Raw genomic sequence first — 15,660 nt, forward strand, 5'->3', positions numbered from 1 at the left:
GAAAGTACAATTTAGAAAACATAAGTTTTAACTAAGATCAGGATATATCAGGCGATGATGGATGTACATATAAAACCATCTTACTGCGGAATGACAACGTTTTCTTCAAGACTAAGCAAAATGCTGGTGGCAGTGATAAGTAGAATGAAAAATAGCCTTGAATGAACTAGCCAGAAAGTTTGGGTTTGGGGTCTGGGTTGCTGGGTTTTGGTTTTGTTTTTTTGATGTAGCTTTTGTTTTCTTCAGACTTTTGCAAATCAGAGTTCCAGGGATGCTGCAAACAGTATAGTTTGAGTTTTAGACCTATCTTCTACAGCAGGTCCATGAGAAAGTCAGACTTTTCAGCATCATCTGCTGTCTTGGGTCTCAGGCAGAACTTACCCCTTTTGTTTCTTTTCCCAGTGCTGGAGCAGAGCCCTTCTGCCATGGGACTGCACCATGTGTCCTCTTCCACCGGCTGCTGTGGGTGACACAGCTCATCTGGCTTTACATTTCCAGCTACCGAATGGAAAACATCATCACCCCATGGTGCAAAACACTGATCTCATATATCCTGATGTCACAGGTCTAAGTTTGTTCACCGTTTTGGAAGGGTAAGGTTTGGGGAGATCTCTGTTTGAAGAGGTGGTGGCTGACTGTCTTTAAGATTATTTGTTCTTACCGTCTGTCTTTCAACAGCTGGAAAGAAGCTGGCACAAGCTCACATCATGTGTTGTATTTAATTTGGCAGGAGCAGTCACATGTCCACAGTGTGACCTGTATCAGATTTGTATGGCCGAGTCATCTGGTATCAATTCCTGTGAAGGCTCCATCACTGCAGACCCTCACATGTTCCTGGAGCCCCCACTCCCGTCTTTAACTCATTTATCGCAGTTCTGCCATAGCCCTGCTCCTCCGCCACCGCCCCAATTCACCCAACACCTCTTCTGTAGCTCAGGAACTTCTTTTCCCAAACACACAAGTCACCTCATCCTGGACTCAGCAGTCCAGTAAGTCACACAAGCTTTGTAAACAATTCCTGAACCTCTCATTCTTTGCTGTTGACAGCGTAAGAAATCAAAGGTTGTCGATACCTCCCTTCTTCTACTTTGAGAAGTCCGTAACTTTGCCTCCCTTTTCCACAGCCTTGTGAAGAGGTCAGAGAAAATTGTTTCTTATCAAGCCGCTTCCTTCTCTTCTCATCTGAAAACCGTTGTTCTGGTCATCACCACACCATCCGCTGTGTCTACGCCCAGCTCCTCCACCCGCAAGAGGTAATGAGCAACAGCCAAAGACATAACCACGGTTTCACAAAATGTGGATGGAAATTGGACATTGGAGCCAGGCCATCAGGTTATCAGCCAAGCTCTCACTGAAAGTTAGTCATTTTGTTGAAGTAAAAAATAAATTTGCTGATGAAGTAAAGGTTAATTAGTTTTCTTTTTAGCAAAAACAATGCCTTCTGTATTTATTAGAATTCCAACCTTGTTGATCAAATAGTGTACACAGTTGTTGGTGAATCCCAAAGGATGCTAAGGGGAAAAAACAAAAAGTAAAGCTTAGTTGGATTAAAAAAAATTATAACTTCTGCTATTATACTTATTTGTTGTTTCTTCTTGTGAGTGGTCTTCCTTCCTTTTTCTTGTCATCTATAATTACGTTGAAGGGATTAATAATCATACATTTTATGCAGTGTCTCGCCTTGATGACAGGGCATCGTTTAATGAGAGCACAATCAGTGTCTTGGCTCCCTGGGAGAGCCAAGGCAGTGCTCACAGTGGAAATCATTGAAAATAAACATGTGGGAGCTTAAGCGCTCTTTAATAACTCCTTCTGCTTGTTTGGTTAGCAATTTTGATGACTTTTGTCCGTTGTGCCTGGCTCTGCTGCTGTAGAGACATGGTTATTTATGGTGCCAGAGGAGGTTATGATCTCTTTATATAAACTAAGGGACAGAGGTAGAATATAGTAAATTCTGAGTCATAGTAAGTGTTTTAGTTTTGCAGCTTTAGGGCCAAACCCAAACGTTCACAAACAAGAAGCAGAGTGGATATTTTTCTCCCCAAGTTGTAAGTCATTAAGAAAAAACTGTTGATATCATTAGTATTAACCATTAGATGAAGAATTAGCTATTAGACTATAATAGAATTAGGATACTGATTAGGATACTGATGTACCAAGTACCTAGAAAAGCTCTGGATTTGTTACATAGGCACGCTTTGTCCGGTCTGCAGCTTTTATTTCTACTTAGATATTTAGATTATATTTGCTAATGGCAAGATGATGTTACAAAATGGCACTGCCCTTGTGTCGGAAGCAATTATTTGACTATTTCCTTCTCAGGGGTGCCATGGGTTGATGTCCTTGTATGGAGCTTGGGACCATTTGTGCCTGATCTGCAACAAAGGGTTTAAAAAAGTCTCAGTTGGGTCAGATGCATCCTACTTGCAGCATTGCCCTCCTTGAGTGTTATGACTTTTCTAGCAAGCACTTGTCTGCCTTTTGTCCCCCTGTGGTTACCTGGGCTACTTGTCCTGCCAGGGAACAGGGACAGTTTCCATGGGACCTCTGGGAAGGGCTCAGCCTCATGGCAACAGAGAGCACGAGCTCCAGCCCCACTTTTTCCGTTCTCTCCCCAGCAGGAATCTGCAGCAGCTTTGCTTTCCATGTGTGAGGCTCAGCTGCGGCAGGGCAGGGAGCAAAAGTGTTAATCCCTTTGTGCCACCATTGAGCACCTTGTCTGGCCATCAGCCCTGTGCACTGGGGGGGTCAATGCAGGGACGGAGCTACCCTGCCACAAACCCTTGCTGTCGGTGAAGTGAAACATCATGATAAGTTAGGAGAGAGCGTGAGAATGCCAGTTGACACCTACTCAGACAAATCCTCAGGGTTCGACCGATGCTCAGGGTACCAGTGTTTATCCTGGGTGCTGGTCCAAGGCCCTGGAGCACCAGAACATAACCAAAAGTTAGTGCTTTGGCCACAGCACAGCAACTGGCTGTTCTCAGCTGATTTTCAGGGGATTTGGACTCCAGTCCTGACACAGGCAGTGAATACACCACTGGTGGCATCTTCCCCATGGGTGGCATCCTGCAAATGCATCACACTGCACAGTGTTCTCCAGACCTTATGACCGAGGGCAGCAGTTTTCCCTCAGACCTTCTTCAGATAACCAGCACATTGTCAGGCAGCCTGGAACGCACTCTATCCTCCTGCATTATAGGAGTGATTCAGATTTTTGCATAATATATAATTTGTAACTTATGTATTTGGCAATTTGGGAGACATTTGAGTAGGACATTTCCTTTTCTTGTTACTGCTAGTGCTTGAAATGATGAAAATTTATCCTTTCTCAAGTGAAATACATGGGGAAGGGTAGCCAAGAGCTCAGCCTGTGGGCGGCAGATCTGTGGGGGCCAGCAGTGTGTTCAACAAAAGTATTTATTAATGTGGAACACAAGGGCAGGATTTTTTCTTTTTCTGCACTCACTTTATTTTTCACTGGCAGAAGCTGCCTTTGAAAGACAAGCATAGTATTTTTTTGTACAGACCCCTTTTCCCTTCAAAACCTTAATGTTCCAGGTGGGTCAGTTTATCTGGCTGTTTTACATAGTTCCATGGGGCCTGCTGGGGAGGAGGAATGGTCTGAGATGGATTTTACTCCTGCCCTTCTTACCTCTTTTGTTTTAGGGAATTTCTTTAATATACCATTATTTATAGTTTCTCTAACATAATTTTTATTTATTATATATTGCACTTATATGATGAAATTAATCTACTAGCTAAAATATTATATAATTTTATTTATTATCTACTATAATAGATCTTATATTTAGAATTTTTATTTCCTTTTTTTTTTTCCAGGTGGTTGGAAACTGTCGAAATATGAAGAAATAACAAGAAACAAATATCTAGGGGACCCCACAGGGGTCATTAGTCCATTGATGACCTCACGCTCTTTTAACAAGACTTGCTGATTCCAGGCTAGCCAGGTTAGCTCCCCCCCAACATGTATGTGCACACATGCAGAAGCATAATGGTACCTCAAGTCAAAGAATCATAGAATAGTTTGAGTGGAAGGGACCTTCAAAGCTCATCCAGTGCCACCCCTGCCATGAGCAGGGACATCTTCACCAGCTCAGGTTGCTCAGAGCCCCGTCCAGCCTGGCCTGGGATGTCTCCAGGGATGGGGCATCCACAGCTTCCCTGGGCAACCTGGGCCAGTTCCTCAGCAGTAAAAAGAGTCCAGAAAGCTCCAATGTCTGGAGGCTGGAATCAAGACCTGTCCCAGTGCCATTCCCATTCTGTAGCTCACTACATCAGCACACCTTTAGTCTACCAACACCCACATCTCAGGCCCCTCTGTCCTGACAGCCTTGTCTTCCTCTCTACTTGGTCATCTGTGCTGGCTCGGTGCTTTAACCCCACTTTTTACCTGCTCTGTGTCAGTGGTACTTGCACAACATCTGCTCTGAGATGCCTTGCAAGAAAATGCCCCGCGAATCACCATGTGGTTTACAGACTGAATTCCCTAATGATACTCTCATTAATCGTTCTCCCTGCCAAACGCTGTTTGCTTTTACTTTCAGGACTGTCTGCGTTAATGAGTACCTCCACTTGGAAATTATTTACATGAAATATTGTGCTCATGTCACTGCCACAGACAGAGCCGGTGAGAGGGAGAACCTGCCATGGATCCACAGAGCAGCTCAGCTGCGGTGAATGTCAGGATGTCCCCACAGCAGCACTGGGATGTCCCCACAGCAGCACCAGGATGTCCCCACAGCAGCACATCCCTGCCCAGGAGCAAAGCTGCCGGGCAAAGTGGTTATGGCAGTTTTCCAGCAGCACTGGTGCTCCTTTCCCATAATCCAGGCACGTGAGGGGCTGAAGTCTTCAGGACAAACTAATTGCAAATTGATGTTATCAATAAACTTGGGTCCAGAAAGAGATCTAATGAATTTTTCATCTCTGAGGAGACATATCTGGATATTACATGTGAGGGCATGATGACATTGGGCAAGACCAGTAGCAATGACCAGCAAAAGCAAATGCCAGACAGCAGTTCTCTCTGCACGATGCTTCAAGGGAGAGCCGCGAATTTCCATACCCTCCTGGCTGCCCTCCCTGAGGTGATAAATACTTGAGTACTTCACAGCAAAAAAGTCCTGGGAAAAGCAGAACGATTTCTTGTGATAAAGGCTGGCTGCACAGTTTGGGAAGATGAGCTTGTCAGGGATGCTGCTGCACTCAGCCTGAACCTGTGGGAAGTGTGCCTGTTCCTAATAAATGTTGTGTGTATTTATGTGGCAGTCATTGTGCTTTGCAAGGAGGGAGTCACAGAAATAATTAGTTAAGAGCGTGAGGTTTTTGGCACAGATTCCCTTTCTCAAGTAGCTGTGATGTTCATATATAAGAAAAATTGATTTGGCATCTGGACAGGATTTCAGCACGCTCATGGTTATGGAAATCAGCTATGGGCATGGAGGAAATCTGTATATTGATTCATAAACTGACTTGATGACTTGTTCATGCTTTAATATTTTCATGGGCTTTTACCCAAAATAAAAATGTCAGGAGATACCACTTGACTGTGCTACAGCATCGTCTAAAATGGTGGGAAGGATGCAGGGAAGAAAGGGGATTTCCTGTTAGACAGAAGTCTTTACTGTCTGTGCTAATTAATTTGTTCCTTGAAGAAGAGGGTTTTTTTGTCATTGCCCTTGCTTATTGCATTAAAATGTGCACCTATAAAACACCCAGAGAAAAATGGGTTCCTAATAGGGACCCCCAGTTCCATGGACACTTTCATTTGCAAGAGCTCAGGAAAGCCAGCGCTCTTTCTATCCACACAACCGTGTGCCAATCCTGCTAGAACTGCCATGACTGTGTGTGTGATAGGAGGAGAATAGCTTTACTTTGGTATCGTGTAGTAGGGCTGAAGCTGGCATGACTTGCTGACTCTTTTTTTTTGGTCAGACTGGTTAGGGGGTGTTTAGTCAGCATCTGCACTGATCCAAGACTTCATCAGGAAAAACACCTACTGGTACACTGACTCCTCATTAACATGTTTCTTTACAGGTTTAAGATCTTAATCTGCAAATAATACCTCCGCCTGCCTCATGGTTTTCTTTGGAGACCTTCCAGCGCTGACCAGTCTTGACCTGGTTTGACTTAAGGTATGTGGGCTCAAAATGGAGGCAGCAGGGCTGCTGGCCATTATTAAAATGAACGGAAACTATGTCATGTATAATTTGATCTAAGATCCACCATGATAACAACACGCGACCAAATACTGATCTCATTTGCAACAGCATGCTTCTGTTGTGACTTCAGCAGAAATCAATGGGTGTAAGTCACAATGCATATGCTGCCACAGCAGAGCAGATTTTTCTCCATAAATAATGTCTCTTTTAGCAAGACAAAGGTAAAAAAAAAAATAAAGCCTGAAAATCTATACTATATTGAACTGCACAGTTCAGGAATGAGGCCTTATACATAACAGTACATTTTTGAACGTGTGGGTCGTTCCTTGTGGACTGAATCTTCCCTTAAGACAGTTGGTTACTGATTTTCACAAAATTTCGACAAGTCTTTTCCATGATTGGGGTGTAGGATTAAAAGATCCCTGGGGCCTTGTTTGAAACTGCTGTGTTTGGACACGTGCTGAAAGCCCTCATGGGGAAACCAGGGAGATGTCTTGTGGTGGCTCAAGGTGAACTGCTGGAAACACGGAGAACTTTTCAAATCCTCAGGAAGAGACGAGAAGGCCATTTTGTCATTTGGTGGCTGGCTTCTTGCTGCTTATTAGTCTGCCAGACTTATGGCTAACGAGTGATTTCAACATAGTTTGAAGGCAGCTTTTGTTTCCTTTAGCTGCTATTTTAAGAAAGATCCCTTAAAATTAATTGACTGACGAGGTGTATAATTGATGCTGTCTATGCTGTGTGCACCAGGCAAACCTGCTGGTAGCAAGAGCGCTGGCACCTTGGTAGAGGCTGCTCCAAACCCTTCAGAGAACCTCTGCTTGGCCTCTCCTGATGCTCTTGGGTAGGAGAGGGCATGTTTAGTTTTCTGCTTACTCTATTCCCTTTTGTACTTGTTCATTTGCTTGGTACATAAAGGAGAGGAGGTCACTTGTGCGCATGGGATAAAGAGGTATTATGAATTCTGAAGTGTTTGCTTTATTGGGAAAAGCACAGCGAGCAGGAGAGCACAGGAACATAATGTGTGAATTTTTAATGAATGCTGTGCCAAGTGTTTGTGCATTTTTTTTTCTACCTGTAGCAGCTTTATTCATTTGGGAGAGTACTGCGTACAAGATATTCTTTAGTAGTATGCTGGCTGCTGTTTAGTTTTAATAAATTAAATCCTTTATATCAATGTAATATTCTTTAGACAAGCACTTCCAAGACAGATTAGAAATGAACTTAAGGGGATTAAAAGCTTCCCTTGCTAAAAACAATGTTTCAGATGGGAAATCCACTTATTTATGTCACTTTCAGTGGACTACATTTGCCTTTAATATGTTGCTACTGCTGAAGAAAGCAGTGCTTTGCCCATGACTGCAGCCTTTCTGCTCTGCCTTACATACACAGTGATGTTTATTTTCTTCAGTACAGTAAGTTGCTTTGGGAAAGATTGATGGCTTCCCATAAAACTGCGAGCAACCATTTTCTTATTTAGAGAAAACAAAAGATTAAATGGATCTGGTGTTTTAAACAGCATCAGTCCCTTTGTAAAATAGGAAACCATGCAAGTGGAAGGTATGAGCAGAGAGAAAAATCCGCTTTGATTTTCCCCTTGCTGCATTGTAGCAGGCTGAAAACATCAGTTGGAAGGTTCTCGTTATCTGTGAAATCCAGGACATCTTGGGAGCAGCCTGGTTCAGCGGGTGTTTGCTCGGGTCTGTGCCGCAGGCACTAGTTCACAAGCCGGTTCCTCTAACTCGCACCAGGTTGGCCATTTCTGTATTAAACACTTGTTCTAGTACCCAGTTCAATGGTACATTTGTGCTAGTCGTAGGGCCTCTGGTGCCAACCCAAAACCCCATGAACACACCTCACAGAGATCTGGTTTGGTATGCCCTCACTCTGCAGGTATTAAACTGTTTGTCAGGCAGTCTGTATGTGGGGTCAGATGCTGTTTGTCCATCCCGCACCAGCTGTCTATTGTAGACATCCAGCCAGCATCAACTGAGTGCTTTGGCAATCCCAGCAAAGCCACAGCCATGCCCTTCTCCAGAGCCTTGTCATGTTTGTCCTGCTGGATATCTGGTCAGGCACATATGGCTATGGACATCAACAGGATGCCCTTCAGTCTTAGGCTCTGGTAGGAGCTTCTCATTAATCACCGTCCAAGTCAAACGATACTGGCCTGGCAATGTCTGGCTGCCCCCAGATGCTCTCACACTGACATTTCAGCAGGGCAAGATCCACCCCCATAGAATAAATGAGGAGGATCTCATGGGGGATGAACAGCGAAGAGGCTGAATATTCTGAGTATTCAATCTTAAGACCTTATTTCAGCCCCATAAGAGACAATCCAGCACATCAAGTTTACCAGCGTCTGTGAGTGGCAATCCAAACTTTCCGTTTACCTCTTTACATGAGAGATGCACAGTTTTGGAGTTTGCTTCCCAGAGCAGTTGAATGCAGTGAGGTCAGAGGAGGTACTAGGACATGGCTGGTCTCCCAACAGAGTGAAAGAAGGAACATCTCCTCTTGAGGCTCCTCACAAAGTGTCCAGGAAGGGAAGGAGACTGAGAAGCCTTTGAGGACAATTTATTTTTAGCATTTCTTAAGTGAGTTAGAAGTGTTTGGTCTACAATGAGGACTGAAGAAATGACCAGAGTAAAATAAAACTTTAAGAAATATGAGAAATTAAAGTTTTAATTGGAACAAGGCTTTTCAGTCTTTTTATTGTTGCCATTTGAATGTGAAACCATGAAGCTACCACACATATTCCTTACATGACAGCCCCAAGATCTCAGCTATGGTTTGTAGAGGTGTTATTACTCACTTGCATTGCAGATAACTTGGGCAGAGGGAGAGCTTCAACGCCACAGCACATAAAATTTGTCTTGGTAACTGTGTCTCTGATACAGCACTGGATTTTGTTATTTTAGGCACATCATTACTTAAAACACTTAAAAAAAAATTTCTGTTCCGTCATGTTTCATTACACAGCAAAGTCTTATTTATTTAAATAGTTTCCAAAGTAATTTATTTCCCAGTACCTGATTAAACCAAGATCATTTCCCTTAGTGCTTTTGGGCCATTGATACTCTAAGATCCAGTGCTCAGTTTTGGTCTCTTTTTGGTTGCTGTGACTGTCCCCTTTCCACACTCAGAAGCTGATGCTTAAATTGAATCATAGTGCAGCTCATCAAGCAAAGGGAGCATTTCCAAAGCAATGCTCAAGGGCTGAGTTGCATGACTCCACTGGTATTCAAAAGGGCCCTAGAGTGACGCTTTGTATTAACCTTGTATTCCTAGGGTTTTATGAGAACAGACTGGTAAGCAGAAATTAAACCATCATCTTTAATTATTTTGTTCTGTTTTGTTTTCTGAAGCCAGATCTCACTCCTTTCCCCAAAACCACATTTTTTTGCTAGTCATAGCATTTATCAGACTTCTAAATCCTTACATATTGCACATGATAACAGGAGCCGACTGAAATTTCACCACTAGTTTTAGAGTGGAGAAGGGTAGATTCACCTTCTGCATTATAATGATGGGCTCTTCAGTCAGTGTGGCCACTACGCGTGCAATGGTCATAACACCTGGGGATAAAACTTATATACTTTGCTACATGGCTTATCTGGAAGAGAAAAAACCTTATCATTTAAGAAAAAAAATACATAATTAGGATCAGGGATGGAATTTCACTGGGAAATGTGGTGTAAAAATGCTTCTCATTTTAAATTAAGCTTTCAATGGCAAGTGCTTGGCTTTCAGCAACTCCTCTGAAACTCTTTTAATTGAAGTTCCATGAAAATCTGGGGAGTTCAGCTCAAGTTCACCTCCTAAACCCATCCTGATTTCATTAAAGGTCTGATCTTTCTTTATTTGCCAATAAAATATATATATGTGTGTGTGTGTATAAATCAGTATCTGCTATATAACTGTATTTTTTTTTTTAAAGGAACAGTTTCTCTTTTCTTTATGAAGGATGAACTCTGCTCTGTGAATGCCAAGACAGACAGAAGGAACACTCAATCCTTCCCACTCCCCCCAGGCTGGGATTCGGGGCACAGGACACACTTTCTTATTGCTTCCCACACCTGACTTGTGTTCTGCATCACTTGTGAATCTCACAACCATCTCTTTGTGGCCTGGGTAAGAACCATGTAGGCTGAGCCCGGTTTCCTCAGCACTTGTGTTAATGTGGTGGAAATACCATGACCCACATGAGCTGAGGACTGAGTTTGCCTTGGTCAAGCTCGGGGTATTTCCATGTTATTTGCATGTCTCTGTTTTCTGTTCCCAGCTCTAAGACCCAATAAAGATCTTGATTATTTGGAAGAAAGGATCTTTCTCAGAGTTTATATCTGAACAGTGATTTTGTGATTTTTTAAAATTCTTTTAACCTTTGGTTTTGTCCCATTTCCAGCTGCAGTGCCAGATGTGCCTGTAACAGCACAAATGGCCTGAGGCTATGTATATCAAGGCATATTATCTCTTTGCTAAACCGGTCAAATAGTAAGATATATCTTGAAAAATTATGACTGTGTATAAAAGGTTTTCAATTCGGCTAGAGGGCCCTCTTTCAAAGCATTGAATTTGGACACATTCATTTTTTTTCCCCTTCTGGGCAGAAACCAGCATTCCCATTGCCTTCAAAATAAGCTCTGTTGTGTAGATTCCCATGGGACCCAGAGGAAGGATTCCTGGGGGTTGCTGGTGTTCCCGGTTTTATTTTGTGCAAGACTCCAGATGAAAATGTGTTGAAAACAGTGTAAATCCTGAGTTCCCCAAGGCAGAGAATTATGATATACTCAAGTCCTGTATCAGTCCACTGTGTAGCAGCATGCCAACGACTCTTCTAATGGTTATCATTTGGGTGCCCGTTTTTCAATTTTATCCCACTCCTGGAGTAATAATTGACACCAAGCTCTTTTGTTTTATTCTATTATGTTGTTCTACTACTATTGCAATGACTACCTGTTCCACGGTGCTCCTTGCAAGCCCTGCACGTAGCTATCTCCAGTTTTAGTGAATCAGATCTCAGTGTTTCTGATCAGGGTCCAGCTGGAACTACACATCTTTGTTTCATGTATTTAATATACTCAAAATGCACTAAATGACAGTTTATAATATCATTATCAACAGTTAAAGACATTATAACTTCAAGAAATGAAAAGAAAGTGCAGCCATATGTGGAAATGCTTTATTTTGTGCACTTTTAACCCCTGCAATAGTTCAGCTGCAAAAATGGGGACAGCAACAAGAGGCAGAGAGAAAATTGTATGTCTGCAAAATCATTTTTCAGCTTTCCCTCCACTGCTGTCATGAAAGAGCACTGTGCGATTTTGACAGTAAATAACAACCAAAGACTAATTTATTTTTCTTCATAAAATTATTTCTTGAATTGGATTCAAATGTGTTCCTTATTACACGGTTTGATAATTCAGTGATGCTTTCCCCCCATAACATAAGAGCTGATTTAAACCTTCACTCCAAACAGCCTCAGGCTTATTAAGAACAGTGTGGACTGAGTATGGATTAGGTTTAAAAGTAATAAAAAAGTAGACCTGTTGGTTAGGTGAAAAATTCACTATCAGATTCCTGAGTGCAGCTTTCTTTTCATGTGCAAACTGCATTAAATGAGGCATTTAATTCAACAAATCCATAGTTCTGATCCACCAGAAATAGAGACTGGGTTAGTTCAATTTGTAACAAACGATCTCCATATGATCAAAGTCCTGAGAGCTGATTCCAACATACTGCTTAAATTAGTCTAACACCGAAGTGTTTGGCTCTGGGACAATATTTGGAATGTCTTACCAGAAGAAAAATTCCTCTGCACACATGGTTCCAATATCTGGGAATGCCAACCTTGCTTTTTAATGGGCTGACAGGGAGCCTCCGTGCTAACTTTCTGACTCCAAAAAGTTCTTGTGCTGTCACCCGCAAACCAGCTTGGATAATTTTTCCTTGGCTTCCTTATTAAAGCCTGAATGAAGGGATTGTGTGGCTTTCTTAATGTCACTTGGTCTGCTTGCCATAAATTCAAGCACTCATGATGAAAGCTCCACTTATATTTCGCTGGGAAATGGAATCAAGGAGAATGCACCCTAGTTCACAATAAATAACTAAAGTTGAGTTATTAAGTGTATTTCATATACCAGTGCCTTATTACATCAGCAGTTTAGATAATGGCTTCTTAAAAATACTCCTCCACTGAAATCTATGACGAGCGGCTTGCACATAGGCGTCCCCATGGCATGAAAACCAAAACAGCCGGCTAGAGCAATAACTTAGGACTGTATTAACAAATATCAAATATTTACATTTTTACATGCTGCTGTCTGTTTAGATTAAGCAACCCCAGCAATACCAGCAGTCAGCAGCGAGGGCCGTATTTGCTCGAGCCCTGCCAGGGAATTCTCCGCTGGGATTGTTTGTTTGCTTTGCGCAATGAAGACTCGAGCTGTTTACACTGGAGCTCCAGTTTTAGAGAGTGCTAATTACGCTCCGCTGCCGAACCCCTCTCTTGCTCAGGATCTGCTGTCCTGCAAAAATACTTTACACTAGGCTTGGGGAAAGCAATCTGGCTCGTGACAGGCAACAAAGGGTGCCCCAGTGCTTTATAACTGTTTTTTGTTGGGTGTTTTTTTCCCAATGTGGTAAGCAGTGCTGAATGGAAGTTCATGCCTTTAGCTCCACTTGCTTTTCTTTTTTTATTTAAGGAACGGACAACATCTCCAAAGTCTTGGCTGAATTTCCTCTTGTGACTTTACTGCGTTTTAGGGAACTTCCTAATGCGAAATTGGCTGATATAATTCAGCTAGAGGGGTGCATAGTATCTGTCTATTAACATACATTAAACGTGTGTAGCATTCATTACATTTTCCCCCCATTGTTACATATGTAGTGGAATGTAATAAATTGACACTCACCCAGGACCAGACAAAGCTGACAGTGAATAAATGCCCTGTTTAGCATGTTGTTGTTGCAACTTTGCTGTTCCTTCCTGATTAGTTAAAATATATGTTGTATATGTATATGATTGTTTTTAAATCTGTGCTAAGCATTGCTCAATACTTTGCACTGGTCAGAATGGGAGAAGGAGACAGGACTAAGGATGAAAGGCTGGCACTCAGAAATTCAGTAAAACCAGTTTTCATGGTAACTATTCTGAACAGGTGGCTAAGTAAGCCAATTAAACAGACTTTAAGAACAAATTATGATAGTAATCCATTGTCTGGGATCATTGAAATGCACTGTGTGGAATCTGTTCCCCAGAGCCGCCTGAATAATGAAAATCTATTTTTGTATAATTTTATTGTTTTCCTTTCTTCATTAAATGTTCAAAGGATCTTGCTCGCTCTCTCTTTTTCTTTTGTTCTCTTGGGGGTGGGTGAGGGGAAAGGAGCAAGATATTTTTCCAGAATTTTTGAAAAAGGGTGTGAACTGATTAAAAAAAATAAATGATTCACATGTAAGAACATCTTTTCCTTCAAACCAAACAAGAGTTTGCTAATGAAATTTTATAACTATTTTAGAAAAATGTATTTTTTTCATTATAAGCTTAAAACCTTCAATAACTTCATAGGCAGGAATGAACAAAAGGTCAAAGTCATTCCAACAGATATATTTTGATCAAAAAAAATGCCTGACAAACACCAGTAAAGAAAGTGTGAAATATGAGAGGACCCAATTATGGGCCTTTTAGCTTCAGCAGAGGCCCCTGGACACGGGCTTTTGGGGAAGGACTGACTGAAGGTTGGGAGGATGATGCTCCTAAGTGTCTCCTTGACCAGATTCAGCCCTCTCATCGGCAAATCTTTCATTCATTGGCTTTAAAGTCAACACAGGGCCCAGCAGCCAGGACTTTTGGGCTGTCTAGTAGCTTCTAGTTCAGACCATCGCCTCTGCATGGTCTTGCTCAGCGATGTTGGTTGCTGAGGTGTTGATTAAGAAACACACCAAAGACTGACAAACTTTGCTCTACATATACATCTATACATATAGGTCTATTTTAAGGAGATGGCAATAATAATTTGGTTTTGTTTCCTTTTCTTTTTTAGATCAGGAACAGAAAAACGTTCTCTGGAATGATTGCCGGCCATTGTAAGCAACAGCTCTGAGCTGCCATGTAGGGCTGCGTTTGAACCGGTGACCTAGGAACAAAATAAATTATGTGCAGGCTGAGGTACAGAGATGGTGAGTGACAGAAGAATAGTGCTCAGAAATGGTTTTCAAGAGATTCTGTATTCATTTAAGTAATGTAACTGTTTAGCCAATTTATTCATTTGACAAGTTCCTTTCTAACCATCCTAATTCACCATTTAGCCTAAGATGGCCTTCATTAATTTATTAGATATTCATTGAAAGAGATTTCAGCATAAATACAGTTCCAGAGAGGATTACCACCCAGGGAATCTATTCTTTTAACCTACTTATTCGTCTATCGAATATTTGTTGAAATGGACTCGTATTTACTTAGTCTCCTAATGAAGTCTAGAAAAGCTTTTCTGCAAAGGGTATATTGTTTTGTCAAAATTAGCTTACTTAAATAGTTTTCAAAGCAGTCTGAGAACAAAGATTTCAAAGCTCCAGCTCCAGCCTAATATTTACTTTTTACACTGTACAGTAGTTTAGACTTGCCAGGAAAAGTGCACTTGCTTTTTTGTTTTGTTTTGTTTAAATTTCTCTGCTTCTAGTTGTGAGATATATATATGTCATTTCTAGGGGTATGGAACTAATTGAGGAATATGTCCTGCCCTTGTTGAGGTGAACAGGGCAGATAAATAAAAACTCCATTGGACATAAATCTCCTTTGCTAACATCAAAGAAACAGGATCCTGCTAAGTGTATTTGTATAATGCAGTAATTTATGCAAAAAGCAGCTTTTGTCAGCAATGCAACAAAGCAGCTTTGATAAATGTCCCCTAATTTATTGTCATGTATCTCAAATCAAAGTAAAACATTTACAGCCTGCATACTGAAGGAACCCAGGCCCAGGGTACTTAAAGGGTTTCTCTCCCTTTCCATCTCCCCCCCCTTTTTTAAAAAAAAAGTACAAAAAGCTAAGTTGGTCAAAAGGTTAAAAAGGATCTGTTTTGAATGCTAAGTACTTTATACAAATTATGGGGAAAAAATAATAACGAGGCTGCTTAAAGACTGACAGAAAAGCCTGTACAAATTCAGATTAAAAAATCCACTTAGTTTTTCTCTTATGGGTGCTGTTTGACGAATCATAATGTGGACGCTAATTGGGTTTTACAGGGACAGTTGCAGTTCCTCAGCTTTTGAAGGAATAAAATGGTGAGTGTAGATGGTGGCTGTTGAGAGTCTGTGCTTCTCATCTGCAGATTCTTCCGAGTCTTTCATATTCATGGCACATTTTGGAAGTTTGATCAAGTGTGAGTTGTGGGGGGAACTTTTACTACTGACTTCAGGGGGGAAATCACACCTTAGAAGAGGAGAAGGCCAATAGCACCACAAGCTCCAT

At 41.6% G+C, this 15,660-nt stretch overlaps 1 long non-coding RNA gene across 1 annotated transcript; it reads left to right on the forward strand.

Moving 5' to 3' along the window:
- The first annotated feature begins 742 nt into the window (after positions 1-742).
- Positions 743-14,363, forward strand: LOC309444497. Its single transcript, XR_014185056.1, has 5 exons — positions 743-1,253; positions 3,844-3,971; positions 6,061-6,158; positions 10,126-10,319; positions 14,234-14,363. It is a non-coding gene; the product is annotated as an uncharacterized lncRNA (long non-coding RNA).
- The last annotated feature ends 1,297 nt before the right edge of the window (positions 14,364-15,660 follow it).

The sequence above is a fragment of the Streptopelia decaocto genome (genome assembly GCF_964273445.1).
Source record: "Streptopelia decaocto genome assembly, chromosome: 11".
NCBI lineage: Eukaryota > Metazoa > Chordata > Aves > Columbiformes > Columbidae > Streptopelia > Streptopelia decaocto.